This window comes from Leucoraja erinacea, chromosome 43, assembly GCF_028641065.1.
Source record: "Leucoraja erinacea ecotype New England chromosome 43, Leri_hhj_1, whole genome shotgun sequence".
In the NCBI taxonomy this organism is placed as follows: domain Eukaryota; kingdom Metazoa; phylum Chordata; class Chondrichthyes; order Rajiformes; family Rajidae; genus Leucoraja; species Leucoraja erinaceus.
Window position 1 is genome coordinate 1,207,611 of NC_073419.1, and position 26,907 is coordinate 1,234,517.

General features: G+C 46.2%; 22 non-coding genes across 22 annotated transcripts; 9 read left to right on the top strand and 13 right to left on the bottom strand.

Annotated features, from left to right (window-relative positions):
* Positions 1-793: 793 nt before the first annotated feature.
* trnar-acg (transfer RNA arginine (anticodon ACG)) lies at positions 794-866 on the bottom strand. Its single transcript has one exon. It is a non-coding gene; the product is annotated as a tRNA-Arg (tRNA).
* A 749-nt stretch (positions 867-1,615) lies between these two features.
* Positions 1,616-1,688, top strand: trnaa-ugc (transfer RNA alanine (anticodon UGC)). Its single transcript has one exon. It is a non-coding gene; the product is annotated as a tRNA-Ala (tRNA).
* Positions 1,689-3,670: 1,982 nt separating this feature from the next.
* On the bottom strand, positions 3,671-3,743 carry trnar-acg (transfer RNA arginine (anticodon ACG)). Its single transcript has one exon. It is a non-coding gene; the product is annotated as a tRNA-Arg (tRNA).
* A 1,690-nt stretch (positions 3,744-5,433) lies between these two features.
* trnam-cau (transfer RNA methionine (anticodon CAU)) lies at positions 5,434-5,506 on the bottom strand. The gene has a single exon. It is a non-coding gene; the product is annotated as a tRNA-Met (tRNA).
* A 638-nt stretch (positions 5,507-6,144) lies between these two features.
* On the bottom strand, positions 6,145-6,217 carry trnam-cau (transfer RNA methionine (anticodon CAU)). Its single transcript has one exon. It is a non-coding gene; the product is annotated as a tRNA-Met (tRNA).
* Positions 6,218-7,381: 1,164 nt separating this feature from the next.
* Positions 7,382-7,454, bottom strand: trnam-cau (transfer RNA methionine (anticodon CAU)). Its single transcript has one exon. It is a non-coding gene; the product is annotated as a tRNA-Met (tRNA).
* A 940-nt stretch (positions 7,455-8,394) lies between these two features.
* trnar-acg (transfer RNA arginine (anticodon ACG)) lies at positions 8,395-8,467 on the bottom strand. The gene has a single exon. It is a non-coding gene; the product is annotated as a tRNA-Arg (tRNA).
* A 746-nt stretch (positions 8,468-9,213) lies between these two features.
* trnaa-ugc (transfer RNA alanine (anticodon UGC)) lies at positions 9,214-9,286 on the top strand. The gene has a single exon. It is a non-coding gene; the product is annotated as a tRNA-Ala (tRNA).
* A 3,486-nt stretch (positions 9,287-12,772) lies between these two features.
* On the bottom strand, positions 12,773-12,845 carry trnar-acg (transfer RNA arginine (anticodon ACG)). Its single transcript has one exon. It is a non-coding gene; the product is annotated as a tRNA-Arg (tRNA).
* A 749-nt stretch (positions 12,846-13,594) lies between these two features.
* On the top strand, positions 13,595-13,667 carry trnaa-ugc (transfer RNA alanine (anticodon UGC)). Its single transcript has one exon. It is a non-coding gene; the product is annotated as a tRNA-Ala (tRNA).
* A 3,797-nt stretch (positions 13,668-17,464) lies between these two features.
* trnam-cau (transfer RNA methionine (anticodon CAU)) lies at positions 17,465-17,537 on the bottom strand. Its single transcript has one exon. It is a non-coding gene; the product is annotated as a tRNA-Met (tRNA).
* Positions 17,538-18,175: 638 nt separating this feature from the next.
* On the bottom strand, positions 18,176-18,248 carry trnam-cau (transfer RNA methionine (anticodon CAU)). The gene has a single exon. It is a non-coding gene; the product is annotated as a tRNA-Met (tRNA).
* Positions 18,249-19,407: 1,159 nt separating this feature from the next.
* trnam-cau (transfer RNA methionine (anticodon CAU)) lies at positions 19,408-19,480 on the bottom strand. The gene has a single exon. It is a non-coding gene; the product is annotated as a tRNA-Met (tRNA).
* Positions 19,481-20,412: 932 nt separating this feature from the next.
* trnar-acg (transfer RNA arginine (anticodon ACG)) lies at positions 20,413-20,485 on the bottom strand. Its single transcript has one exon. It is a non-coding gene; the product is annotated as a tRNA-Arg (tRNA).
* A 757-nt stretch (positions 20,486-21,242) lies between these two features.
* On the top strand, positions 21,243-21,315 carry trnaa-ugc (transfer RNA alanine (anticodon UGC)). The gene has a single exon. It is a non-coding gene; the product is annotated as a tRNA-Ala (tRNA).
* A 285-nt stretch (positions 21,316-21,600) lies between these two features.
* trnar-acg (transfer RNA arginine (anticodon ACG)) lies at positions 21,601-21,673 on the bottom strand. The gene has a single exon. It is a non-coding gene; the product is annotated as a tRNA-Arg (tRNA).
* Positions 21,674-22,431: 758 nt separating this feature from the next.
* trnaa-ugc (transfer RNA alanine (anticodon UGC)) lies at positions 22,432-22,504 on the top strand. The gene has a single exon. It is a non-coding gene; the product is annotated as a tRNA-Ala (tRNA).
* Positions 22,505-22,988: 484 nt separating this feature from the next.
* On the top strand, positions 22,989-23,068 carry trnay-gua (transfer RNA tyrosine (anticodon GUA)). Its single transcript is given in 2 exon segments — positions 22,989-23,025; positions 23,033-23,068. It is a non-coding gene; the product is annotated as a tRNA-Tyr (tRNA).
* A 1,031-nt stretch (positions 23,069-24,099) lies between these two features.
* On the bottom strand, positions 24,100-24,172 carry trnar-acg (transfer RNA arginine (anticodon ACG)). The gene has a single exon. It is a non-coding gene; the product is annotated as a tRNA-Arg (tRNA).
* A 738-nt stretch (positions 24,173-24,910) lies between these two features.
* trnaa-ugc (transfer RNA alanine (anticodon UGC)) lies at positions 24,911-24,983 on the top strand. The gene has a single exon. It is a non-coding gene; the product is annotated as a tRNA-Ala (tRNA).
* A 492-nt stretch (positions 24,984-25,475) lies between these two features.
* On the top strand, positions 25,476-25,561 carry trnay-gua (transfer RNA tyrosine (anticodon GUA)). Its single transcript is given in 2 exon segments — positions 25,476-25,512; positions 25,526-25,561. It is a non-coding gene; the product is annotated as a tRNA-Tyr (tRNA).
* A 933-nt stretch (positions 25,562-26,494) lies between these two features.
* On the top strand, positions 26,495-26,580 carry trnac-gca (transfer RNA cysteine (anticodon GCA)). The gene is given in 2 exon segments: positions 26,495-26,531; positions 26,545-26,580. It is a non-coding gene; the product is annotated as a tRNA-Cys (tRNA).
* The last annotated feature ends 327 nt before the right edge of the window (positions 26,581-26,907 follow it).

The window sequence follows — 26,907 nt, forward strand, 5'->3', positions numbered from 1 at the left end:
TTCAGGCGTGGGACTGACATTACTTACCATCACCCGGCGGGGTCATAACATCTGAAGCCTGGATCGCCTCGGCGCAGATGAAGAACAAGAAGGGATGAGACATAGACTTAAGACTTTTGCCTTCCATCACAGTGAGGAGGTGCCTGGTGAGCTCACTGTGGTGGGTTGTTTTGCGTTTATTGTGTGTTTTTGTCATTTTGGTACTATATGTAGGACTGCAAGGCAACAAAATTTCGTTCAGACCGCAAGGTCTGAATGACAAAATAGTCTACTTTGACTTTGACTTTGACTTTGTAATGTTTGGTGGAAGAGTAAGAGGAAGTGATAATACGCTGAGGTATTGGACAGACTTCTGAATATTGATAAAGTTACTTGCGAAATTGCAGTTGCACTGTGGTGGACCGTGAAGAAGACGGAGAAGTGCAGGGGAATTAGCTCAAATGGTAGAGCGCTTGCTTAGCATGTGAGAGGTAGCGGGATCGATGCCCGCATTCTCTATTGGTCTTTTGGATGCAGGTGTTGTGCCAGTCTCTTGGTTGATACATGTACATGCTGAGCTGCAGAAATGAGGAGAGAAGGCGCATCATGTCAGGTTTTGCACCAGTGAAGGTTCACTTTGATTGGAAAGAAGAGAAATGATAGCAAGAAATGGCACGTGCTCCTGATTTTGCATGTGTGGATTGAGGTGAAAACCAACTGCCTATGAGAATTGGGTGTGAATAAAGCAATGCCCGATCAGAAGGAAGGACATGCCATGGAGAGGTCTTTCAAAACAATGTGCACAGCAAGACAACGAGCCAGGTAGGATTCGAACCTACAATCTTCTGATTCGTAGTCAGACGCGTTATCCATTGCGCCACTGGCCCAAGCTATTGAGGGGAGTTTGCAGATGCAAGGATGTTCATGCTACAGCAGGTACCCAGAGACAGTAGGCAGCGAAGGGCAAAATGTTAATGACAAAGAAAGAAAACAGACAAGCTTGCTGGTGGCTTTCCTTCGATAGCTCAGTTGGTAGTGGGGAGGACTGTGGTGGAAACATGGTCATCCTTAGGTCGCTGGTTCAATTGTGGCTCGAAAGAGCTGCTCACCTTTTGTTGCATTCAGCATCATTTCCCTCAAAGCCCAGCAGCGAAGATGGCAAGAGCTGGTCTCCATGTGACCTCTGGCAACTGAGCACAAGGATTGCACCAGGATCAAACCGCTGAATACTCAAGGCTTGTGTCGCACAGCATGCACTCCAGTGTGTGAAACTATTGTAATAGTAACACCAACTACAGATTTGATTGGTCATGAAGCAGTAAGAAACTTGCACACTCTCCCCTGATTTGCTCTCAGCTGGATAAGATAGTATGCCGGTATGCATAAAGTGTCAGCAAATTGTGTGGTGACACATTACGTTGAGAGGTAATCGGCTGAGGTATTAAACAGACATATGAATATCTGAAGAAGGGCCTCGACCTGAAAATTCGCCTATTTCCTTCGTTCCATAGATGCTGCCTCACCCACTGAGTTTCTCCAGCATTTTTGTCTGCCTGTGAATACCGATAAAATTACTTGCAGAATTCCAGTGGCGATGTGAGGGTGAGTGAAGAAGATGGAGAATGGCAAAATTGCAGGGGAATTAGCTCAAATGGTAGAGCGCTCGCTTTGCATGCGAGAGGTAGCGGGATCGATGCCCGCATTCTCCATTGGATTTTGAATGCAGGGGCCATCCGGTCTCTTGCTTGATACATGTACATTCTGAAGTGCAGAAACGAAGAGAGAATGCGCATCATGTCAGGTTTTGCATCAGTGATGAAATGATGGTCCATGTTGATTTGAAAGATAAGAGGAGATCAAGAGAAATAGCAAGTGCTCCTGATATCGTGTGTGAGGATTGAGGTGAGAACTATCTGCCTACGAGAATTGTGTGAATAAAGCAATGCCCGACCAGAAGGGTCCCCAGAAGGGAGTGTTAAGTTTTGACAAAATTCCAACATTTCCATGAAATACTTTGTGTATCAATGTTGTGGTCACTCCCTGGTATGAAAAAGTTGACCCTTGGGTTCATCTTAATTCATTCACCTCTCGCCTGGATAAGGGAGTGTTGCTACTTTGTACAAGGTGCCAGACATGAGACAGCGAAGGGCAACATATTAAAGGCAATGAAGGAAACCAGACAAGCTTGCTGACCCACCCCCCATCAGTCTGAAGAAGGGTTTCGGCCCGAAGCGTCGCCTATTTTCTTCGCTCCATAGATGCTGCTGCACCCGCTGAGTTTCTCCAGCAATTTTGTGTTCCTTCGATCTTCCAGCATCTGCAGTTCCTTCTTGAACAAGCTTGCTGGTGGCTTTCATTCGATAGCTCAGTTGAAAGAGCAGAGGACTGTAGTGGAAACATGATCATCCTTAGGTCGCTGGTTCAATTCCGGCTCTAAGGTGCTGCTCACCTTTTGTTACGGTCTGCACCATTTCCCGCACAGCCCAGCAGCGAAGACGGAATGAGCTGATCTCCATCTGACCTCTGGCAACTGACCACAAGGATTGCACCAGTATCAAATAGGTATGTTACAAACCTTACCTTCAGCGGCGCTGCAGTTCTGCCACTGCCCGTGTGCACGACTTTGGCGCCTTTGAGAGGGGGGCGGGTTTAAAATGCGATTTTTCTGCAGCCTATTCAAATCGATCTCTGTCAGGCTGTTTAGTTGCTTTTTATGCTTTATCTGATGGGATAAATTGCAGACTTGATTTTTAAAATCTCAAAATGTTGTAACATTGCTACATCAAACTTCTGAATATTCAAGGCTTGTCTAGCACAGTATGTACTTCAGAGTGCTCTGCTGTTGAAATAGTAACACCAAGCACGGATTTGAATGGTCATGATGCAGTAATAATCTGGGACACTCTCCTTGAGTAGCGACTGTACATAATAACAGCTGACAAGCAAAGCATTAAGAAACCCTTCATCATACCTGTGTGTGCAGTTTACACAAGGTTCTCTGCAGTTGCAACACCACACCAGCAGTGAGTGCTAAGTTCTGACACAATTCGAACATTTTCATAAAATTCTTTGGCTAATAGTGCTGTGGCCACTCCCATGTATCAAAAAGTTGCCCCTTGGGTTCACCTTAATTCATTCAATTCTCGCCTGGATAAGGGAGTGATGCGATTTTGCATAATGTGTCACCATAATGTTTGGTGGAAGAGTAAGAGTTTACGTTGAGTGATAATACACTGAGGTATTGGAGAGACATCTGAATATTGATAAAGTTACTTGCAGAACTGCAGTTGCGCTGTGGTGGATCGTGAAGAAGACGGAGAAGTGCAGGGGAATTAGCTCAAATGGTAGAGCGCTCGCTTAGCATGTGAGAGGTAGCGGGATCGATGCCCGCATTCTCCATTGGTCTTTTGGATGCAGGTGTTGTGCCGGTCTCTTGCTTGATACATGTACATGCTGAGCTGCAGAAATGAGGAGAGAAGGCGCATCATGTCAGGTTTTGCACCAGTGAAAGTTCACTTTGATTGGAAAAAGAAGAAAGCGAGAAATGGCACATCCTCCAGATTTTGTATGTGAGGATTGAGGTGAAAACTAACAGCCGATGAGAATTGGGTGTGAATAAAGCAATGCCCGACCGGAAGGAAGGACTGGTGCCATGGAGAGGTCTTTCAAAACAATGTGCACAGCAAGACAACGAGCCAGGTAGGAGTCAAACCTACAATCTTCTGATTCGTAGTCAGACGCGTTATCCATTGCGCCACAGGCCCAAGCTATTGAGGGGAGTTTGTAGATGCAAGGGTGTTCATGCTACAGCAGGTACCCAGGCAGTAGGCAGCGAAGGGCAAAATGTTAAAGACAAAGAAAGAAAACAGACAAGCTTGCTGGTGGCTTTCCTTCGATAGCTCAGTTGGTAGAGCGGAGGACTGTAGTGGAAACATGATCATCCTTAGGTCGCTGGTTCAATTGTGGCTCGAAAGAGCTGCTCACCTTTTATAGCGTTCAGCACCATTTCCCTCAAAGCCCAGCAGCGAGGATGGCAAGAGCTGGTCTATATGTGACCTCTGGCAACTGAGCACAAGGATTGCACCAGCATAGCACCAGCATCAAACCTCTGAGAGAATTTATTTATTTGCATCATGACCCAAAGCAGAATTCTTTGCCTTCTCCTGTAGCAACTTCTGGGCCCTTATTGAAGGGCGATTATAAGATAAAGGATAGGGGAGCATGACAAGTGTTGTGTTTTTTAGCACATGGTGCATCAACAAATAAACAAGTGTAAGATGAGAGCCTCCATTCTCTGTTCCTTTGGTGCGCTGCTGCGACCTGACCCATGGAGATTCAGAGGCTCCAACCGCAGGTCCGGTGGACAGTAATATCGGGAGCTCGCGGGTCCCTGCTGGGAGACCGCCTTTTGGGACTTCCGCAACGGCGACTTCTCCCGCCTGAGTCGAGGAGTACCTGGAGCGGGGCCTGACATCGCCCGGCGCGGCCTCAACGGCTGTGGGGTAGCGCGGCCTTGCATCGCCCGGCGCGGCGATAATGGCCGCGGGACAATTGCCATCGCCCGCCGGGGGCTTTGACTCTGACATCGGGAGGGGAATGGGGAGTGCAGGGGAGAGATAAGTTTTTTTGCCTTCCATCACAGCGAGGAGGAGATGCGCTGTGATGGATGTCTGTGTAAATTGTGTTGTGTCTTGAGTCTTTTTTTCTTGTGTGTATGACTGCAGAAACAACATTTCATTTGAGCCTCTATGAGGATCAAGTGACAAATACATTGTATTGTATTGTATTAAACTGCAGTATTATGACATCCATCTGTGAGTCTGAAGAAAGGTCTAGACAGGTTCACACAGAGAGTGGTGAATCTCTGGAACTCTCTGCCACAGAGGGTAGTTGAGGCCAGTTCATTGGCTATATTTAAGAGGGAGTTAGATGTGGCCCTTGTGGCTAAGGGGATTAGGGGGTATGGAGAAAAGGCAGGTACGGGATACTGAGTTGGATGATCAGCCATGATCATATTGAATGGCGGTGCAGGCTCGAAGGGCCGAATGGCCTTACTCCTGCATCTAATTTCTATGTTTCTATGACCCGAAATGTCACTCATTCCTTCTCTGCAGAGATGCTGCCTTACCCGCTGAGTTACTCCAGTATTTTGTGTCTACCTGTGAGTATGAAACCCACATTTTGCTTGAGTTCGATGTAGCTCTTATGGCTAACGGAATCAAGGGATATGGGGAAAAAACAGGAACAGGGTACTGATTCTGGATGGTCAGCCATGATCATATTGAATGGCTGTGCTGACTCGTAGGGCCGAATGACCTCCCCCTGCACCTACGTTCTATGATTCTATGAGTGAGAATGAGTGGCAGCAAAGTATTTATTGTGTAGCAGTCTGCAAGACTTGTCGATGGTTCTGCTTGTGGCTGTGAGGGAACAGAAGCACAAAAATAGAATTGTTGCCTTCTCTGAGGATTGAACTCAGGACCTTCAGATTATGAGACTGACGCGCTGCCTACTGCGCTAAGAAGGCACCTACAGTGTTATCATTCAGATCCCCTGACCAATCCGAGCTTCTAGATGGGCAAACACATGGGTGCAAGCAGGTTATCAGACCAGTTAAGAGACAATCCTGTAATTTCTGATCACTGGTCAGATTCATCAATTTCCTCAACTGTGAACAGAATCTCTGGTTCCTGATGCCACAATGTACACCAGGCTGGGAGCAGCTGTAAGTGTGCAGCAAAGAGTCACAAAATAGGAGCTTCTTTGTTATGAAGGTTTGATGTCTGTATTCTGGGGAGGACGATTGAAGTGGAAAGTAAATTTATCCTTGGAACAAAAGACTTGCATTTCCTTTCAACCAGTCAGCCAAATACGTCATAACAACAAGCACTACGAGTTTAAATACATTGACTGGCGAATTGAGTCAAGGAATGGCTGGATCTTCAACTGATGATGCCCAATGTTGGTTAAACAAAGGTCAGAATGGAAGAGTGCTGTTCCATTATCCAAGGTGCACAAATAACTGCTGGAACAACTGAGACTAACTCACCTTGACTTCATGCAGCAAGAGATTTAAGTTTGCTCTTTTTCTTATGTGGACCAACTAGGACATGGGACACTTCTTTAGGGGGTGAGGGATCAGAAGCATAAAAATAGATAAAACATTGCCTTCTCTGAGGATTGAACTCAGGGCCTTCAGATTATGAGACTGACGCGCTGCCTACTGCGCCAAGAAGGCACCTACAATGTTAACATTCAGATCTCCTGATCAAGCAGGGCATGTACATGGGGTAAAATATTTGGGTGCAAACAGGTTATCAGACCAATTACAGGACTGCAATTTATGATCACTGGTCAGATTCATTACCCATTGCATCTGTTTCCCCAACTGTGAACAGAATCTCTTTGGTTTCTGATGCTACAGTGCAGCAGCATCAGCTGGTTCACCAGGCTGGGAGCAGCAGTAGGTGTTCAGCAAAGCGTCACAAAAGAGTAGCTTCTTTGTTGTGAAAGTTCAACACTGTTCTGGGGAGGACAACTGAAGTAGAAAATTAATTCATCCTTGGGTTGATTGTGGAGAAAAAGGACCATTGTTTCTTTCTTCAATCAGCAGAAATTCCCATGATGCCCTGCAGGCACTCAAGAGAAAGAGGTGGATGATAGAAGAGCTATTCCATTGACGTCAAGGCCCAGACTTTGCTCAATGCAGGCTAAGCACAGAGTAAAATGGAAGTGTTCCTCCTTTATCCAAGGTGCACAAGTGGTTTCTGCAGCAGCTTTGGGACCAGTTCACTCTTGATGCTGCAAGAGATTCAAGTTGGCTTTCTTTACTTGTGGAGCCCAACTGGATACAACTAGGACCTTAGACCCAGCTTTGAAAGCTAAGTAATAGCTTTGAAAGCTGGTGGAAATCTGTTAGATAAGCCAAAGATACTGCTGTTTCTGGTGAGTAAACTGTTGAGGGAGAGGAGTGTTTACTTGGTTGATGACCTGATAATACCTGATGTATTATCGTTCAGCACTTTTTGGCTTTCATTGAGGAGCAGCTTCAGCATAAATAAGAGTAAGAGCATTGGGACACAAGCCACTACCGATGCTGGAACTTTAGCAACAATCTGCTGGTGGAACTCAATGGTCCTCCTTAGAATGAGAGCATACAGGCATGGGGGTATTAGTTCACAGGGTAGAAGGCTTGTTATAGGGATTTGGAGAAAGGATTTGGGATGAGACCCTACATTTTCCTGTCCTCTTTTTGGTGTGAGCTGCAAGATTATGACATTGTCTCTTGAGTTTGCTATCCAAACTCTTGCATGATATTGTGCAGGGAGGGTGACAGGCAAAGATTTGCCAGTGATCCTGTTGCATGAGTGAGGTAATAGAAGCACAAAAGGAGAAGCAGCAATGCCTTCTCTGAGGATTGAACTCAGGACCTTCAGATTATGAGACTGACATGCTACCTACTGCGCTAAGAAGACACCTCCAGTGTTAATGTTCAGTTAAAGTAAAAACAATACATCTGGTTTGCTCAAATGCATAAGTGTATGTAGGTCCACATAAAAGCTGGAGAAACTCAGCGGGTGCAGCAGCATCTATGGAACGAAGGAAATAGGCAACATTTTGGGCCAAAGCCCTTCTTCAGACAGTAGGTCATCAGGCCCAACAGGAATCTATCCTGTAATTTCTCATCATGTCTGACCGATTATTCATGACATCACTTTCCCAAACTATGGAAGCATATGGCAGTCGACAAATCTTTATTGTGTTGCAGGATGTAAGACATTGGATCTTGCTTGTAGGTGTGAACAAATTAGTTTAGTTTAGTCACTCGTACCGAGATACAGTGAAAAGCTTTTCTGTGCGATCGTTCTAAATAGCATAAAAGAAAAAACAGCAATGTCTTCTCTGAGGATTGAACACAGGACCTTAAGATTATGAGACTGACGCGCTGCCTACTGCGCTGATACTGTGAATACTGATAAAGTTACTTGCAGAATTCCAGTGGCGATGTGAGGGTGAGTAAAGAAGATGGAGAATGTGAAAATTGCAGGGGAATTAGCTCAAATGGTAGAGTGCTCGCTTTGCATGTGAGACGTAGCGGGATCGATGCCCGCATTCTCCATTGGTCTTTTGGATGCAGGTGTTGTGCCGGTCTCTTGCTTGATACATGTACATGCTGAGCTGCAGAAATGAGGAGAGAAGGCGCATCATGTCAGGTTTTGCACCAGTGAAGGTTCACTTTGATTGGAAAGAAGAGAAATGATAGCGAGAAATGGCATGTGCTCCTGATTTTGTATGTGTGGATTGAGGTGAAAACCAACTGCCGATGAGAATTGGGTGTGAATAAAGCAATGCCCGACCAGAAGGAAGGACTGATGCCATGGAGAGGTCTTTCAAAACATGTGCACAGCAAAACAACGAGCCAGGTAGGAGTCGAACCTACAATCTTCTGATTCGTAGTCAGACGCGTTATCCATTGCGCCACTGGCCCAAGCTATTGAGGGGAGTTTGTAGATGCAAGGGTGTTCATGCTACAGCAGGTACCCAGACAGTAGGCAGCGAAGGGCAACATGTTAATGACAAAGAAAGAAAACAGACAAGCTTGCTGGTGGCTTTCCTTCGATAGCTCAGTTGGTAGTGGGGAGGACTGTGGTGGAAACATGGTCATCCTTAGGTCGCTGGTTCAATTGTGGCTCGAAAGAGCTGCTCACCTTTTGTTGCATTCAGCACCATTTCCCTCAAAGCCCATCAGCGAAGATGGCAAGAGCTGGTCTATATGTGATCTCTGGCAACTGAGCACAAGGATTGCACCAGCAGCAAACCTCAAATACTCAAGGCTTGTGTCGCACAGCATGTACTCCAGTGTGTGAAACTATTGTAATAGTAACACCAACCACAGATTTGATTGGTCATGAAGCTGTAAGAAACTTGCACACTCTCCCCTGATTTGCTCTCAGCTGGATAATATAGTATGCTGGTATGCACAAAGTGTCAGCAAAATGTGTGGTGACACATTACGTTGAGAGGTAATCGGCTGCGGTATTAAACAGACATATGAATATCTGAAGAAGGGTCTCGACCTGAAAATTCACCTATTTCCTTCGCTCCATAGATGCTGCCTCACCCACTGAGTTTCTCCAGCATTTTTGTCTGCCTGTGAATACCGATAAAGTTACTTGTAGAATTCCAGTGGCGATGTGAGGGTGAGTGAAGAAGATGGAGAATGACAAAATTGCAGGGGAATTAGCTCAAATGGTAGAGCGCTCGCTTTGCATGCGAGAGGTAGCGGGATCGATGCCCGCATTCTCCATTGGATTTTGAATGCAGTGGCCATCCGGTCTCTTGCTTGATACATGTACATTCTGAAGTGCAGAAACGAAGAGAGAATGCGCATCATGTGAGGTTTTGCATCAGTGAAGAAATGATGGTCCACATTGATTTGAAAGATAAGACGAGATAAAGAGAAATAGCAAGTGCTCCTGATATCGTGTGTGAGGAATGAGGTGAGAACTATCTGCTCGACCAGAAGGAAGGACTGATGCCATGGAGAGGTCTTTCAAAACAATGTGCACAGCAAGACAACGAGCCAGGTAGGAGTCAAACCTACAATCTTCTAGATTCATAGTCAGACGCGTTATACAATGCGCCACTGGCCCAAGCTATTGAGGGGAGTTTGCAGATGCAAGGGTGTTCATGCTGCAGCAGGTACCCAGATCGTAGGCAGCGAAGGGCAACATGTTAATGACAAAGAAAGAAACCAGCCAAGCTTGCTGGTGGCTTTCCTTCGATAGCTCAGTTGGTAAAGCGGAGGACTGTAGTGGAAACATAGTCATCCTTAGGTCGCTGGTTCAATTGTGGCTCAAAAGAGCTGCTCACCTTTTGTTGCGTTTAGCACCATTTCCCTCAAAGCCCAGCAGCGAGGATGGCAAGAGCTGGTCTCCATGTGACCTCTGGCAACTGAGCACAAGGATTGCACCAGCATTGCACCAGCATCAAACCTCTGAATACTCAAGGCTTGTGTCGCACAGCATGTATCCGAGTGTGTGAAACCATTGTAATAGTAACACCAACCACAGATTTGATTGGTCATGAAGCAGTAAGAAACTTGCACACTCTCCGCTGATTTGCTCTCAGCTGGATAAGATAGTATGCCGGTATGCATAAACTGTCAGTAAAATGTGTGGTGACACATTACGTTGAGAGGTAATCGGCCAAGGTATTAAACAGACATATGAATATCTGAAGAAGGGTCTCGACCTGAAAATTCGCCTATTTCCTTCGCTCCATAGATGCTGCCTCACCCACTGAGTTTCTCCAGCATTTTTGTCTGCCTGTGAATACCGATAAAGTTACTTGCAGAATTCCAGTGGCGATGTGAGGGTGAGTGAAGAAGATGGAGAATGGCAAAATTGCAGGGGAATTAGCTCAAATGGTAGAGCGCGCTCGCTTTGCATGCGAGAGGTAGCGGGATCGATGCCCGCATTCTCCATTGGATTTTGAATGCAGGGGCCATCCGGTCTCTTGCTTGATACATGTACATTCTGAGGTGCAGAAACGAAGAGAGAATGCGCATCATGTCAGGTTTTGCATCAGTGAAGAAATGCTTTAATTTCAGGTCATCCAAGTACGATTGTTTCATATTTGTTTCAGAATGCTTCAATCTATAATAACTGAACATTTCATTCAGTTCTCTTAATTTTTAAGTAAGTTATGGACTTTTGACTGTCCTCGATCACAGCTTTTGTGTTAAGTCAAAGGAAAAGCAATAGGGAACAAGATGCTAATTAACGAGTATGAAAATTGCCATAACATTTTTAGTATTGAAGATATGAAAGTGAATTAGGTGTCAAATTAAACTTCTTTTTATGCTTTATCTGATGGGATAAATTGCAGACTTCATTTTTAAAATCTCAAAATTTTGTAACATTGCTACATCAAACTTCTGAATATTCAAGGCTTGTCTAGCACAGCATGTACTTCAGAGTGCTATGCTGTTGAAATAGTAACACCAAGCACGGATTTGAATGGTCATGATACAGTAAAAATCTGGGACACTCTCCTTGAGTAGCGACTGTACATAATAACAGCTGACAAGCAAATCATTAAGATACCCTTCATCATGCCTGTGTGTGCAGTTTGCACAAGGTTCTCTGCAGTTGCATCACCACACCAGCAGGGAGTGCTAAGTTCTGACACAATTCCAACATTTTCATAAAATTCTTTGGCTAATAGTGCTGTGGTCACTCCCTTGTATGAAAAAGTTACCCCTTGGGTTCACCTTAATTCATTCATTTCCCGCCTGGATAAGGGAGTGATGTGATTTTGCATAATATGTCACCGTGCGTCCTTTGCGTCCGTGCATAATGTGCGTCCTTTAGGGGCGATGCAACGTTTCTTGTCGTATCCCCTGTCTCCGTCTCCGTCTCTGCTGCGGCCTAATGGTGGAGCTGGCAGCCGCGGGGCTGGGGCAGCGTTCCAGCGGCAGCGGTCCAACTCCGGAGCTGCGGTGTTCCGACAGCAGCGGAGATCTGGCCTCGGAGCTGGGGCAGCGGCAGCGGCAGCGGTCACCCGGCCTCGGAGCTGGGGCAGCGGCAGCGGCGACCTGGCATCGGAGCTGGGGCAGCGGCAGCGGCGACCTGGCATCGGAGCTGGGGCAGCAGCAGCGGCGGCCTGGCCCCGGAGCTGGGGCAGCGGCAGCGGCGACCTGGCATCGGAGCTGGGGCAGCGGCAGCAGCGACCTGGCCCCGGAGCTGGGGCAGCGGCAGCGGCGACCTGGCATCGGAGCTGGGGCAGGGCAGCGGCGACCTGGCCTCGGAGATGGGGCAGTGTTCCGGCAACAGCGGCCACCCGACCCGACCGCGGGCCCAGTGTCGGGAGCTCGCAGATCACAGGTTGCGGACCTGTTCTCCAGAGCTCCCGCAACAACAGCTGCGTCCGCTGGACTGAAGGGTGGCAGCTTTGGCAGCTTCGACCACCCTGGGCCGCGGAGCTGAACCGGCCCGTTCGCGGAGCTCGGATTCAGGCGCGGGACTGACATTACTTACCATCACCCGGCGGGGTCATAACATCTGAAGCCTGGATCGCCTCGGCGCAGATGAAGAACAAGAAGGGATGAGACATAGACTTAAGACTTTTGCCTTCCATCACAGTGAGGAGGTGCCTGGTGAGCTCACTGTGGTGGGTTAATTTGCGTTTATTGTGTGTTTTTGTCATTTTGGTACTATATGTAGGACTGCAAGGCAACAAAATTTTGTTCAGACCGCAAGGTCTGAATGACAAAAAAGGCTACTTTGACTGTAATGTTTGGTGGAAGAGTAAGAGGAAGTGATAATACGCTGAGGTATTGGGCAGACTTCTGAATATTGATAAAGTTACTTGCGAAATTGCAGTTGCACTGTGGTGGATCGTGAAGAAGACGGAGAAGTGCAGGGGAATTAGCTCAAATGGTAGAGCGCTTGCTTAGCATGTGAGAGGTAGCGGGATCGATGCCCGCATTCTCTATTGGTCTTTTGGATGCAGGTGTTGTGCCAGTCTCTTGGTTGATACATGTACATGCTGAGCTGCAGAAATGAGGAGAGAAGGCGCATCATGTCAGGTTTTGCACCAGTGAAGGTTCACTTTGATTGGAAAGAAGAGAAATGATAGCAAGAAATGGCACGTGCTCCTGATTTTGCATGTGTGGATTGAGGTGAAAACCAACTGCCTATGAGAATTGGGTGTGAATAAAGCAATGCCCGATCAGAAGGAAGGACATGCCATGGAGCGGTCTTTCAAAACAATGTGCACAGCAAGACAACGAGCCAGGTAGGATTCGAACCTACAATCTTCTGATTCGTAGTCAGACGCGTTATCCATTGCGCCACTGGCCCAAGCTATTGAGGGGAGTTTGCAGATGCAAGGGTGTTCATGCTACAGCAGGTACCCAGAGACAGTAGGCAGCGAAGGGCAAAATGTTAATGACAAAGAAAGAAAACAGACAAGCTTGCTGGTGGCTTTCCTTCGATAGCTCAGTTGGTAGTGGGGAGGACTGTGGTGGAAACATGGTCATCCTTAGGTCGCTGGTTCAATTGTGGCTCGAAAGAGCTGCTCACCTTTTGTTGCATTCAGCACCATTTCCCTCAAAGCCCAGCAGCGAAGATGGCAAGAGCTGGTCTCCATGTGACCTCTGGCAACTGAGCACAAGGATTGCACCAGGATCAAACCGCTGAATACTCAAGGCTTGTGTCGCACAGCATATACTCCAGTGTGTGAAACTATTGTAATAGTAACACCAACTACAGATTTGATTGGTCATGAAGCAGTAAGAAACTTGCACACTCTCCCCTGATTTGCTCTCAGCTGGATAAGATAGTATGCCGGTATGCATAAAGTGTCAGCAAATTGTGTGGTGACACATTACGTTGAGAGGTAATCGGCTGAGGTATTAAACAGACATATGAATATCTGAAGAAGGGCCTCGACCTGAAAATTCGCCTATTTCCTTCGTTCCATAGATGCTGCCTCACCCACTGAGTTTCTCCAGCATTTTTGTCTGCCTGTGAATACCGATAAAATTACTTGCAGAATTCCAGTGGCGATGTGAGGGTGAGTGAAGAAGATGGAGAATGGCAAAATTGCAGGGGAATTAGCTCAAATGGTAGAGCGCTCGCTTTGCATGCGAGAGGTAGCGGGATCGATGCCCGCATTCTCCATTGGATTTTGAATGCAGGGGCCATCCGGTCTCTTGCTTGATACATGTACATTCTGAAGTGCAGAAACGAAGAGAGAATGCGCATCATGTCAGGTTTTGCATCAGTGAAGAAATGATGGTCCATGTTGATTTGAAAGATAAGAGGAGATCAAGAGAAATAGCAAGTGCTCCTGATATCGTGTGTGAGGATTGAGGTGAGAACTATCTGCCTACGAGAATTGTGTGAATAAAGCAATGCCCGACCAGAAGGGTCCCCAGAAGGGAGTGTTAAGTTTTGACAAAATTCCAACATTTCCATGAAATACTTTGTGTATCAATGTTGTGGTCACTCCCTGGTATGAAAAAGTTGACCCTTGGGTTCATCTTAATTCATTCACCTCTCGCCTGGATAAGGGAGTGTTGCTACTTTGTACAAGGTGCCAGACATGAGACAGCGAAGGGCAACATATTAAAGGCAATGAAGGAAACCAGACAAGCTTGCTGACCCACCCCCCATCAGTCTGAAGAAGGGTTTCGGCCCGAAGCGTCGCCTATTTTCTTCGCTCCATAGATGCTGCTGCACCCGCTGAGTTTCTCCAGCAATTTTGTGTACCTTCGATCTTCCAGCATCTGCAGTTCCTTCTTGAACAAGCTTGCTGGTGGCTTTCATTCGATAGCTCAGTTGAAAGAGCAGAGGACTGTAGTGGAAACATGATCATCCTTAGGTCGCTGGTTCAATTCCGGCTCTAAGGTGCTGCTCACCTTTTGTTACGGTCTGCACCATTTCCCGCACAGCCCAGCAGCGAAGACGGAATGAGCTGATCTCCATCTGACCTCTGGCAACTGACCACAAGGATTGCACCAGTATCAAATAGGTATGTTACAAACCTTACCTTCAGCGGCGCTGCAGTTCTGCCACTGCCTGTGTGCACGACTTTGGCGCCTTTGAGAGGGGGGCGGGTTTAAAATGCGATTTTTCTGCAGCCTATTCAAATCGATCTCTGTCAGGCTGTTTAGTTGCTTTTTATGCTTTATCTGATGGGATAAATTGCAGACTTGATTTTTAAAATCTCAAAATGTTGTAACATTGCTACATCAAACTTCTGAATATTCAAGGCTTGTCTAGCACAGTATGTACTTCAGAGTGCTCTGCTGTTGAAATAGTAACACCAAGCACGGATTTGAATGGTCATGATGCAGTAATAATCTGGGACACTCTCCTTGAGTAGCGACTGTACATAATAACAGCTGACAAGCAAAGCATTAAGAAACCCTTCATCATACCTGTGTGTGCAGTTTACACAAGGTTCTCTGCAGTTGCAACACCACACCAGCAGTGAGTGCTAAGTTCTGACACAATTCGAACATTTTTATAAAATTCTTTGGCTAATAGTGCTGTGGCCACTCCCTTGTATCAAAAAGTTGCCCCTTGGGTTCACCTTAATTCATTCAATTCTCGCCTGGATAAGGGAGTGATGCGATTTTGCATAATGTGTCACCATAATGTTTGGTGGAAGAGTAAGAGTTTACGTTGAGTGATAATACACTGAGGTATTGGACAGACATCTGAATATTGATAAAGTTACTTGCAGAACTGCAGTTGCGCTGTGGTGGATCGTGAAGAATACGGAGAAGTGCAGGGGAATTAGCTCAAATGGTAGAGCGCTCGCTTAGCATGTGAGAGGTAGCGGGATCGATGCCCGCATTCTCCATTGGTCTTTTGGATGCAGGTGTTGTGCCGGTCTCTTGCTTGATACATGTACATGCTGAGCTGCAGAAATGAGGAGAGAAGGCGCATCATGTCAGGTTTTGCACCAGTGAAAGTTCACTTTGATTGGAAAAAGAAGAAAGCGAGAAATGGCACATCCTCCAGATTTTGTATGTGAGGATTGAGGTGAAAACTAACAGCCGATGAGAATTGGGTGTGAATAAAGCAATGCCCGACCGGAAGGAAGGACTGGTGCCATGGAGAGGTCTTTCAAAACAATGTGCACAGCAAGACAACGAGCCAGGTAGGAGTCAAACCTACAATCTTCTGATTCGTAGTCAGACGTGTTATCCATTGCGCCACAGGCCCAAGCTATTGAGGGGAGTTTGTAGATGCAAGGGTGTTCATGCTACAGCAGGTACCCAGACAGTAGGCAGCGAAGGGCAAAATGTTAAAGACAAAGAAAGAAAACAGACAAGCTTGCTGGTGGCTTTCCTTCGATAGCTCAGTTGGTAGAGCGGAGGACTGTAGTGGAAACATGATCATCCTTAGGTCGCTGGTTCAATTGTGGCTCGAAAGAGCTGCTCACCTTTTATAGCGTTCAGCACCATTTCCCTCAAAGCCCAGCAGCGAGGATGGCAAGAGCTGGTCTATATGTGACCTCTGGCAACTGAGCACAAGGATTGCACCAGCATAGCACCAGCATCAAATCTCTGAGAGAATTTATTTATTTGCATCATGACCCAAAGCAGAATTCTTTGCCTTCTCCTGTAGCAACTTCTGGGCCCTTATTGAAGGGCGATTATAAGATAAAGGATAGGGGAGCATGACAAGTGTTGTGTTTTTTAGCACATGGTGCATCAACAAATAAACAAGTGTAAGATGAGAGCCTCCATTCTCTGTTCCTTTGGTGAGACCTGCAATTGGCTGCGAGGTAATGAAACGGACATATCAATATCTGAAGAAGGGTCTGCGACCTGACCCATGGAGATTCAGAGGCTCCAACCGCAGGTCCGGTGGACAGTAATATCGGGAGCTCGCGGGTCCCTGCTGGGAGACCGCCTTTTGGGACTTCCGCAACGGCGACTTCTCCCGCCTGAGTCGAGGAGTACCTGGAGCGGTGCCTGACATCGCCCGGCGCGGCTTCAACGGCTGTGGGGTAGCGCGGCCTTGCATCGCCCGGCGCGGCGATAATGGCCGCGGGACAATTACCATCGCCCGCCGGGGGCTTTGACTCTGACATCGGGAGGGGAATGGGGAGTGCAGGGGAGAGATAAGTTTTTTTGCCTTCCATCACAGTGAGGAGGAGATGCGCTGTGATGGATGTCTGTGTAAATTGTGTTGTGTCTTGAGTCTTTTTTTCTTGTGTGTATGACTGCAGAAACAACATTTCATTTGAGCCTCTATGAGGTTCAAGTGACAAATACATTGTATTGTATTGTATTAAACTGCAGTATTATGACATCCATCTGTGAGTCTGAAGAAAGGTCTAGACAGGTTCACACAGAGAGTGGTGAATCTCTGGAACTCTCTGCCACAGAGGGTAGTTGAGGCCAGTTCATTGGCTATATTTAAGAGGGAGTTAGATGTGGCCCTTGTGGCTAAGGGGATTAGGGGGTATGGAGAGAAGGCAGGTACGGGATACTGAGTTGGATGATCAGCCATGATCATATTGAATGGCGGTGCAGGCTCGAAGGGCCGAATGGCCTTACTCCTGCATCTAATTTCTATGTTTCTATGACCCGAAATGTCGCTCATTCCTTCTCTGCAGAGATGCTGCCTTACCCGCTGAGTTACTCCAGTATTTTGTGTCTACCTGTGAGTATGAAACCCACATTTTGCTTGAGTTCGATGTAGCTCTTATGGCTAACGGAATCAAGGGATATGGGGAAAAAACAGGAACAGGGTACTGATTCTGAATGGTCAGCCATGATCATATTGAATGGCTGTGCTGACTCGTAGGGCCGAATGACCTCCCCCTGCACCTACGTTCTATGATTCTATGAGTGAGAATGAGTGGCAGCAAAGTATTTATTGTGCAGCAGTCTGCAAGACTTGTCGATGGTTCTGCTTGTAGCTGTGAGGGAACAGAAGCACAAAAATAGAATTGTTGCCTTCTCTGAGGATTGAACTCAGGACCTTCAGATTATGAGACTGACGCGCTGCCTACTGCGCTAAGAAGGCACCTACAGTGTTATCATTCAGATCCCCTGACCAATCCGAGCTTCTAGATGGGCAAACACATGGGTGCAAGCAGGTTATCAGACCAGTTAAGAGACAATCCTGTAATTTCTGATCACTGGTCAGATTCATCAATTTCCTCAACTGTGAACAGAATCTCTGGTTCCTGATGCCACAATGTACACCAGGCTGGGAGCAGCTGTAAGTGTGCAGCAAAGAGTCACAAAATAGGAGCTTCTTTGTTATGAAGGTTTGATGTCTGTATTCTGGGGAGGACGATTGAAGTGGAAAGTAAATTTATCCTTGGAACAAAAGACTTGCATTTCCTTTCAACCAGTCAGCCAAATACGTCATAACAACAAGCACTACGAGTTTAAATACATTGACCGGCGACTTGAGTCAAGGAATGGCTGGATCTTCAACTGATGATGCCCAATGTTGGTTAAACAAAGGTCAGAATGGAAGAGTGCTGTTCCATTATCCAAGGTGCACAAATAACTGCTGGAACAACTGAGACTAACTCACCTTGACTTCATGCAGCAAGAGATTTAAGTTTGCTCTTTTTCTTATGTGGACCAACTAGGACATGGGACACTTCTTTAGGGGGTGAGGGATCAGAAGCATAAAAATAGATAAAACATTGCCTTCTCTGAGGATTGAACTCAGGACCTTCAGATTATGAGACTGACGCGCTGCCTACTGCGCCAAGAAGGCACCTACAATGTTAACATTCAGATCTCCTGATCAAGCAGGGCATGTACATGGGGTAAAATATTTGGGTGCAAACAGGTTATCAGATCAGTTACAGGACTGCAATTTATGATCATTTTCATTACCCATTGCATCTGTTTCCCCAACTGTGAACAGAATCTCTTTGGTTTCTGATGCTACAGTGCAGCAGCATCAGCTGGTTCACCAGGCTGGGAGCAGCAGTAGGTGTTCAGCAAAGCGTCACAAAAGAGTAGCTTCTTTGTTGTGAAAGTTCAACACTGTTCTGGGGAGGACAACTGAAGTAGAAAATTAATTCATCCTTGGGTTGATTGTGGATAAAAAGGACCATTGTTTCTTTCTTCAATCAGCAGAAATTCCCATGATGCCCTGCAGGCACTCAAGAGAAAGAGTGTGGATGATAGAAGAGCTATTCCATTGACGTCAAGGCCCAGACTTTGCTCAATGCAGGCTAAGCACAGAGTAAAATGGAAGTGTTCCTCCTTTATCCAAGGTGCACAAGTGGTTTCTGCAGCAGCTTTGGGACCAGTTCACTCTTGATGCTGCAAGAGATTCAAGTTGGCTTTCTTTACTTGTGGAGCCCAACTGGATACAACTAGGACCTTAGACCCAGCTTTGAAAGCTAAGTAATAGCTTTGAAAGCTGGTGGAAATCTGTTAGATAAGCCAAAGATACTGCTGTTTCTGGTGAGTCAACTGTTGAGGGAGAGGAGTGTTTACTTGGTTGATGACCTGATAATACCTTATGTATTATTGTTCAGCACTTTTTGGCTTTCATTGAGGAGCAGCTTCAGCATAAATAAGATTAATAGCATTGGGACACAAGCCACTACCGATGCTGGAACCTTAGCAACAATCTGCTGGTGGAACTCAACTGGTCCTCCTTAGAATGAGAACATACAGGCATGGGGGTATTAGTTCACAGGGTAGAAGGCTTGTTATAGGGATTTGGAGAAAGGATTTGGGATGAGACCCTACATTTTCCTGTCCTCTTTTTGGTGTGAGCTGCAAGATTATGACATTGTCTCTTGAGTTTGCTATCCAAACTCTTGCATGATATTGTGCAGGGAGGGTGACAGGCAAAGATTTGCCAGTGATCCTGTTGCATGAGTGAGGTAATAGAAGCACAAAAGGAGAAGCAGCAATGCCTTCTCTGAGGATTGAACTCAGGACCTTCAGATTATGAGACTGACATGCTACCTACTGCGCTAAGAAGACACCTCCAGTGTTAATGTTCAGTTAAAGTAAAAACAATACATCTGGTTTGCTCAAATGCATAAGTGTATGTAGGTCCACATAAAAGCTGGAGAAACTCAGCGGGTGCAGCAGCATCTATGGAACGAAGGAAATAGGCAACATTTTGGGCCAAAGCCCTTCTTCAGACAGTAGGTCATCAGGCCCAACAGGAATCTATCCTGTAATTTCTCATCATGTCTGACCGATTATTCATGACATCACTTTCCCAAACTATGGAAGCATATGGCAGTCGACAAATCTTTATTGTGTTGCAGGATGTAAGACATTGGATCTTGCTTGTAGGTGTGAACAAATTAGTTTAGTTTAGTCACTCGTACCGAGATACAGTGAAAAGCTTTTCTGTGCGATAAATAGCATAAAAGAAAAAACAATGTCTTCTCTGAGGATTGAATACAGGACCTTCAGATTATGAGAGTGACGCGCTGCCTACTGCGCTGATACTGTGAATACTGATAAAGTTACTTGCAGAATTCCAGTGGCAATGTGAGGGTGAGTGAAGAAGATGGAGAATGGCAAAATTGCAGGGGAATTAGCTCAAATGGTAGAGCGCTCGCTTTGCATGTGAGAGGTAGCGGGATCGATGCCCGCATTCTCCATTGGTCTTTTGGATGCAGGTGTTGTGCCGGTCTCTTGCTTGATACATGTACATGCTGAGCTGCAGAAATGAGGAGAGAAGGCGCATCATGTCAGGTTTTGCACCAGTGAAGGTTCACTTTGATTGGAAAGAAGAGAAATGATAGCGAGAAATGGCACGTGCTCCTGATTTTGTATGTGTGGATTGAGGTGAAAACTAACTGCCTATGAGAATTGGGTGTGAATAAAGCAATGCCCGACCAGAAGGAAGGACTGATGCCATGGAGAGGTCTTTCAAAACAATGTACACAGCAAGACAACGAGCCAGGTAGGAGTCGAACCTACAATCTTCTGATTCGTAGTCAGACGCGTTATCCATTGCGCCACTGGCCCAAGCTATTGAGGGGAGTTTGCAGATGCAAGGGTGTTCATGCTACAGCAGGTACCCAGACCGTAGGCAGCGAAGGGCAAAATGTTAATGACAAAGAAAGAAAACAGACAAGCTTGCTGGTGGCTTTCCTTCGATAGCTCAGTTGGTAGAGTGGAGGACTTTAGTGGAAACATGGTCATCCTAGGTCGCTGGTTCAATTGTGGCTCGAAAGAGCTGCTCACATTTTGTTGCATTCAGCACCATTTCCGTCAAAGCCCATCAGCGAAGATGGCAAGATCTGGTCTCCATGTGACCTCTGGCAACTGAGCACAAGGATTGCACCAGCATAGCACCAGCATCACACCGCTGAATACTCAAGGCTTGTGTCGCACAGCATGCACTCCAGTGTGTGAAACTATTGTAATAGTAACACCAACCACAGATTTGATTGGTCATGAAGCAGTAAGAAACTTGCACACTCTCCCCTGATTTGCTCTCAGCTGGATAAGATAGTGTGCCGGTATGCATAAAGTGTCAGCAAAATGTGTGGTGACACATTATGTTGAGAGGTAATCGGCTGCGGTATTAAACAGACATATGAATATCTGAAGAAGGGTCTCGACCTGAAAATTCGCCTATTTCCTTCGTTCCATAGATGCTGCCTCACCCACTGAGTTTCTCTAGCATTTTTGTCTGCCTGTGAATATTGATAAAGTTACTTGTAGAATTCCAGTGGCGATGTGAGGGTGAGTGAAGAAGATGGAGAATGGCAAAATTGCAGGGGAATTAGCTCAAATGGTAGAGCGCTCGCTTTGCATGCGAGAGGTAGCGGGATCGATGCCCGCATTCTCCATTGGGTTTTGAATGCAGGGGCCATCCGGTCTCTTGCTTGATACATGTACATTCTGAAGTGCAGAAACGAAGAGAGAATGCGCATTATGTCAGGTATTGCATCAGTGAAGAAATGATGGTCCACATTGATTTGAAAGATAAGACGAGATAAAGAGAAATAGCAAGTGCTCCTGATATCGTGTGTTGAGGATGAGGTGAGAATTGGGTGTGAACTATCTGCAATCGACCAGAAGGAAGGACTGATGCCATGGAGAGGTCTTTCAAAACAATGTGCACAGCAAGACAATGAGCCAGGTAGGAGTCGAACCTACAATCTTCTGATTCGTAGTCAGACGCGTTATCCATTGCGCCACTGGCCCAAGCTATTGCGGGGAGTCTTTAGATGCAAGGGTGTCCATGCTACAGCAGTTACCCAGACAGTAGGCAGCAAAGGGCAACATGTTAATGACAAAGAAAGAAAACAGACAAGCTTGCTGGTGGCTTTCCTTCGATAGCTCAGTTGGTAGAGCGGAGGACTGTCGTGGAAACATGATCATCCTTAGGTCGCTGGTTCAGTTGTGGCTCAAAAGAGCTGCTCACCTTTTGTTGCGTTTAGCACCATTTCCCTCAAAGCCCAGCAGCGAAGATGGCAAGAGCTGGTCTCCATGTGACCTCTGGCAACTGAGCACAAGGATTGCACCAGCATAGCACCAGCATCAAACCTCTGAATACTCAAGGCTTGTGTCGCACAGCATGCACTCCAGTGTGTGAAACTATTGTAATAGTAACACCAACCACAGATTTGATTGGTCATGAAGCAGTAAGAAACTTGCACACTCTCCCCTGATTTGCTCTCAGCTGGATAAGATAGTATGCCGGTATGCATAAAGTGTCAGCAAAATGTGTGGTGACACATTATGTTGAGAGGTAATCGGCCGAGGTATTAAACAGACATATGAATATCTGAAGAAGGGTCTCGACCTGAAAATTCGCCTATTTCCTTCGCTCCATAGATGCTGCCTCACCCACTGAGTTTCTCCAGCATTTTTGTCTGCCTGTGAATACCGATAAAGTTACTTGCAGAATTCCAGTGGCGATGTGAGGGTGAGTGAAGAAGATGGAGAATGGCAAAATTGCAGGGGAATTAGCTCAAATGGTAGAGCGCTCGCTTTGCATGCGAGAGGTAGCGGGATCGATGCCCGCATTCTCCATTGGATTTTGAATGCAGGGGCCATCCGGTCTCTTGCTTGATATTATGAGGTGCAGAAACGAAGAGAGAATGCGCATCCTGTCAGGTTTTGCATCAGTGAAGAAATGATGGTCCACATTGATTTGAAAGATAAGACGCGATAAAGAGAAATAGCAAGTGCTCCTGATATCGTGTGTGAGGATTGAGGTGAGAACTATCTGCCTACGAGAATTGGGTGTGAATAAAGCAATGCCCGACCAGAAGGGTCCCCAGAAGGGAGTGTTAAGTTTTGAAAAAATTCCAACATTTTCATGAAATACTTTGGGTATCAATGCTGTTGTCACTCCCTGGTATGAAAAAGTTGACCCTTGGGTTCATCTTAATTCATTCACCTCTCACCTGGATAAGGGAGTGATGCTACTTTGTACAATGTGCCAGACAGGAGACAGTGAACGGCAACATATTAAAGGCAATGAAGGAAAACAGACAAGCTTGCTGGTGGCTTTCCTTCGATAGCTCAGTTGGTAGAACGGAGGACTGTAATGGAAACATCCTTAGGTCGCTGGTTCAATTCCGGCTCGAAGGAGCTGATCACCTTCTGTTAAGTTCAGCACCATTTCCCGCACAGCCCAGCAGTGAAGACGGAACGAGCTGGTCTCCATCTAACCTCTGGCAACTGACCACAAGGATTGCAGCAGCATCAAACCTCTGAATATTCAAAGCTTGTCTAGCACAGCATGTACTTCAGAGCAGCTATGCTGTTGAAATAGTAACACCAAGCACAGATTTGAATGGTCATGATGCAGTAAGAATCTGGGATTTTCTCCTTGAGTAGCGACTGTACATAATACCAGCTGACAAGCAAGGCATTAAGAAACCCTTCATCATGCCTGCATGTGCACAAGGCGTCCACCTGTTTTCTGCAGTTGCATCACCACACCAGCAGGGAGTGCTAGGTTCTGACACAATTCCAACATTTTCATAAAATTCTTGGCTAATATTGTTGTGGCCACTCCCTTGTATGAGAAAGTTGCCCCTTGGGTTCACCTTAATTGATTAATTTCTCGCCTGGTTAAGGGAGTGATGCGATTTTGCATAATGTGTCACCGTAATGTTTCGTGGAAGAGTAAGAGTTTACGTTGAGTGATAATACGCTGAGGTATTGGACAGACATCTGAATATTGATAAAGTTACTTGCAGAATTGCAGTTGCGCTGTGGTGGATCGTGAAGGAGACGGAGAAGTGCAGGGGAATTAGCTCAAATGGTAGAGCGCTCGCTTAGCATGTGAGAGGTAGCGGGATCGATGCCCGCATTCTCCATTGGTTTTTTGGATGCAGGTGTTGTGCCAGTCTCTTGCTTGATACATGTACATGCTGAGCTGCAGAAATGAGGAGAGAAGGCGCATCATGTCAGGTTTTGCATCAGTGAAGGTTCACTTTGATTGGAAAGAAGAGAAATGATAGCAAGAAATGGCACGTGCTCCTGATTTTGTATGTGTGGATTGAGGAGAAAACTAACAGCCGATGAGAATTGGGTGTGAATAAAGCAATGCCCGACCAGAAGGAAGGACTGATGCCATGGAGAGGTCTTTCAAAACAATGTGCACAGCAAGACAATGAGCCAGGTAGGAGTCGAACCTACAATCTTCTGATTCGTAGTCAGACGCGTTATCCATTGCGCCACTGGCCCAAGCTATTGAAGGGAGTTTGCAGATGCAAGGGTGTTCATGCTACAGCAGGTACCCAGACAGTAGGCAGCGAAGGGCAACATGTTAATGACAAAGAAAGAAAACAGACAAGCTTGCTGGTGGCTTTCCTTCGATAGCTCAGTTGGTAGAGCGGAGGACTGTAGTGGAAACATGGTCATCCTTAGGTCGCTGGTTCAATTGTGACTCGAAAGAGCTGCTCACCTTTTGTTGCGTTCAGCACCATTTCCCTCAAAGGCCAGCAGCGAAGATGGCAAGAGCTGGTCTCCATGTGACCTCTGGCAACTGAGCACAAGCATCAAACCTCTGAATACTCAAGGCTTGTGTCGCACAGCATGTACTCCAGTGTGTGAAACTATTGTAATAGTAACACCAACCACAGATTTGATTGGTCATGAAGCAGTAAGAAATTTGCACACTCTCCCCTGATTTGCTCTCAGCTGGATAATATAGTATGCTGGTATGCATAAAGTGTCAGCAAAATGCGTGGTGACACTTTACGTCGAGAGGTAATCGGCTGAGGTATTAAACGGACATATGAATATCTGAAGAAGGGTCTCGACCTGAAAATTCGCCTATTTCCTTCGCTCCACATAGATGCTGCCTCACCCACTGAGTTTCTCCAGCATTTTTGTCTGCCTGTGAATACCGATAAAGTTACTTGTAGAATTCCAGTGGCGATGTGAGGGTGAGTGAAGAAGATGGAGAATGGCAAAATTGCAGGGGAATTAGCTCAAATGGTAGAGCGCTCGCTTTGCATGCGAGAGGTAGCGGGATCGATGCCCGCATTCTCCATTGGATTTTGAATGCAGGGGCCATCCGGTCTCTTGCTTGATACATGTACATTCTGAAGTGCAGAAACGAAGAGAGAATGCGCATCATGTCAGGTATTGCATCAGTGAAGAAATGATGGTCCACATTGATTTGAAAGATAAGAGGAGATCAAGAGAAATAGCAAGTGCTCCTGATATCGTGTGTGAGGATTGAGGTGAGAACTATCTGCCTACGAGAATTGGGTGTGAATAAAGCAATGCCCGACCAGAAGGGTCCCCAGAAGGGAGTGTTAAGTTTTGACAAAATTCCAACATTTTCATGAAATACTTTGGGTATCAATGCTGTTGTCACTCCCTGGTATGAAAAAGCTGATCCTTGAGTTCATCTTAATTCATTCACCTCTCACCTGGATAAGGGAGTGATGCTACTTTGTACAACGTGCCAGACAGGAGACAGCGAAGGGCAACATATTAAAGGCAATGAAGGAAAACAGGCAAGCTTGCTGGAGGCTTTCCTTCGATAGCTCAGTTGGTAGAGCGGAGGACTGTAGTGGAAACATGGTCATCCTTAGGTCGCTGGTTCAATTCCGGCTCGAAGGAGTTACTCACCTTTTGTTACGTTCAGCACCATTTCCCGCACAGCCCAACAGCGAAGACGGAACTAGCTGGTCTCCATCTGACCTCTGGCAACTGACCGCAAGGATTGCACCAGCATCAAACCTCTGAATATTCAAGGCTTGTCTAGCACAGCATGTACTTCAGAGTGCTATTGTGTTGAAATGGTAACACCACCTACAGATTTAAATGGTCATGATGTAGTAAGAATCTGGGACACTCCCCTTGAGTAGCGACTGTACATAATAACAGCTGACAAGCAAAGCATTAAGAAACCCTTCATCATGCCTGTGTGTGCAGTTTGCGCAAGGTGTCCATCTGTTTTCTGCAGTTGCATCACCACACCAGCAGGGAGTGCTAAATTCTGACACAATTCCAACATTTTCATAAAATTCTTGGCTAATAGTGCTGTGGCCACTCCCTTGCATGAAAAAGTTGCAGGTGTTGTGCCAGTCTCTTGCTTGATACATGTACATGCTGAGCTGCAGAAATGAGGAGAGAAGGCGCATCATGTCAGGTTTTGCACCAGTGAAGATTCACTTTGATTGGAAAGAAGAGAAATGATAGCGAGAAATGGCACGTGCTCCTGATTTTGTATGTGTGGATTGAGGTGAAAACTAACTACCTATGACAATTGGGTGTGAATAAAGCAATGCCCGACCAGAAGAAAGGACTGATGCCATGGAGAGATCTTTCAAAACGATGTGTTGAGCAAGAGAACAAGCCAGGTAGGAGTCGAACCTACAATCTGCTGGTTCATAGTCAGACGCGTTATCCATTGCACCACTGGCCCAAGCTATTGAGGGGTGTTTGCAGATGCAAGGGTGTTCATGCTGCAGCAGGTACCCAGACAGTATGCAGTGAAGGGCAAAATGTTAATGACAAAGAAAGAAAACAGACAAGCTTGCTGGTGGCTTTCCTTCGATAGCTCAGTTGGTAGAGCAGAGGACTGCAGTGGAAACATGGTCATCCTTAGGTCGCTGGTTCAATTGTGGCTCGAAAGAGCTGCTCACCTTTTGTTGCGTTCAGCACCATTTCCCTCAAAGCCCAGCAGCGAAGATGGCAAGAGCTGGTCTCCATGTGATCTCTGGCAACTGAGCACAAGGACTGCACCAGCATTGTACCAGCATCAAACCTCTGAATACTCAAGGCTTGTGTCGCACAGCATGTACTCCAGTGTGCGAAACTATTGTAATAGTAACACCAACCACAGATTTGATTGGTCATGAAGCAGTAAGAAACTTGCACATTCTCCCCTGCTTTGCTCTCAGCTGGATAAGATAGTATGCCGGTATGCATAAAGTGTCAGCAAAATGTGTGGTGACACTTTA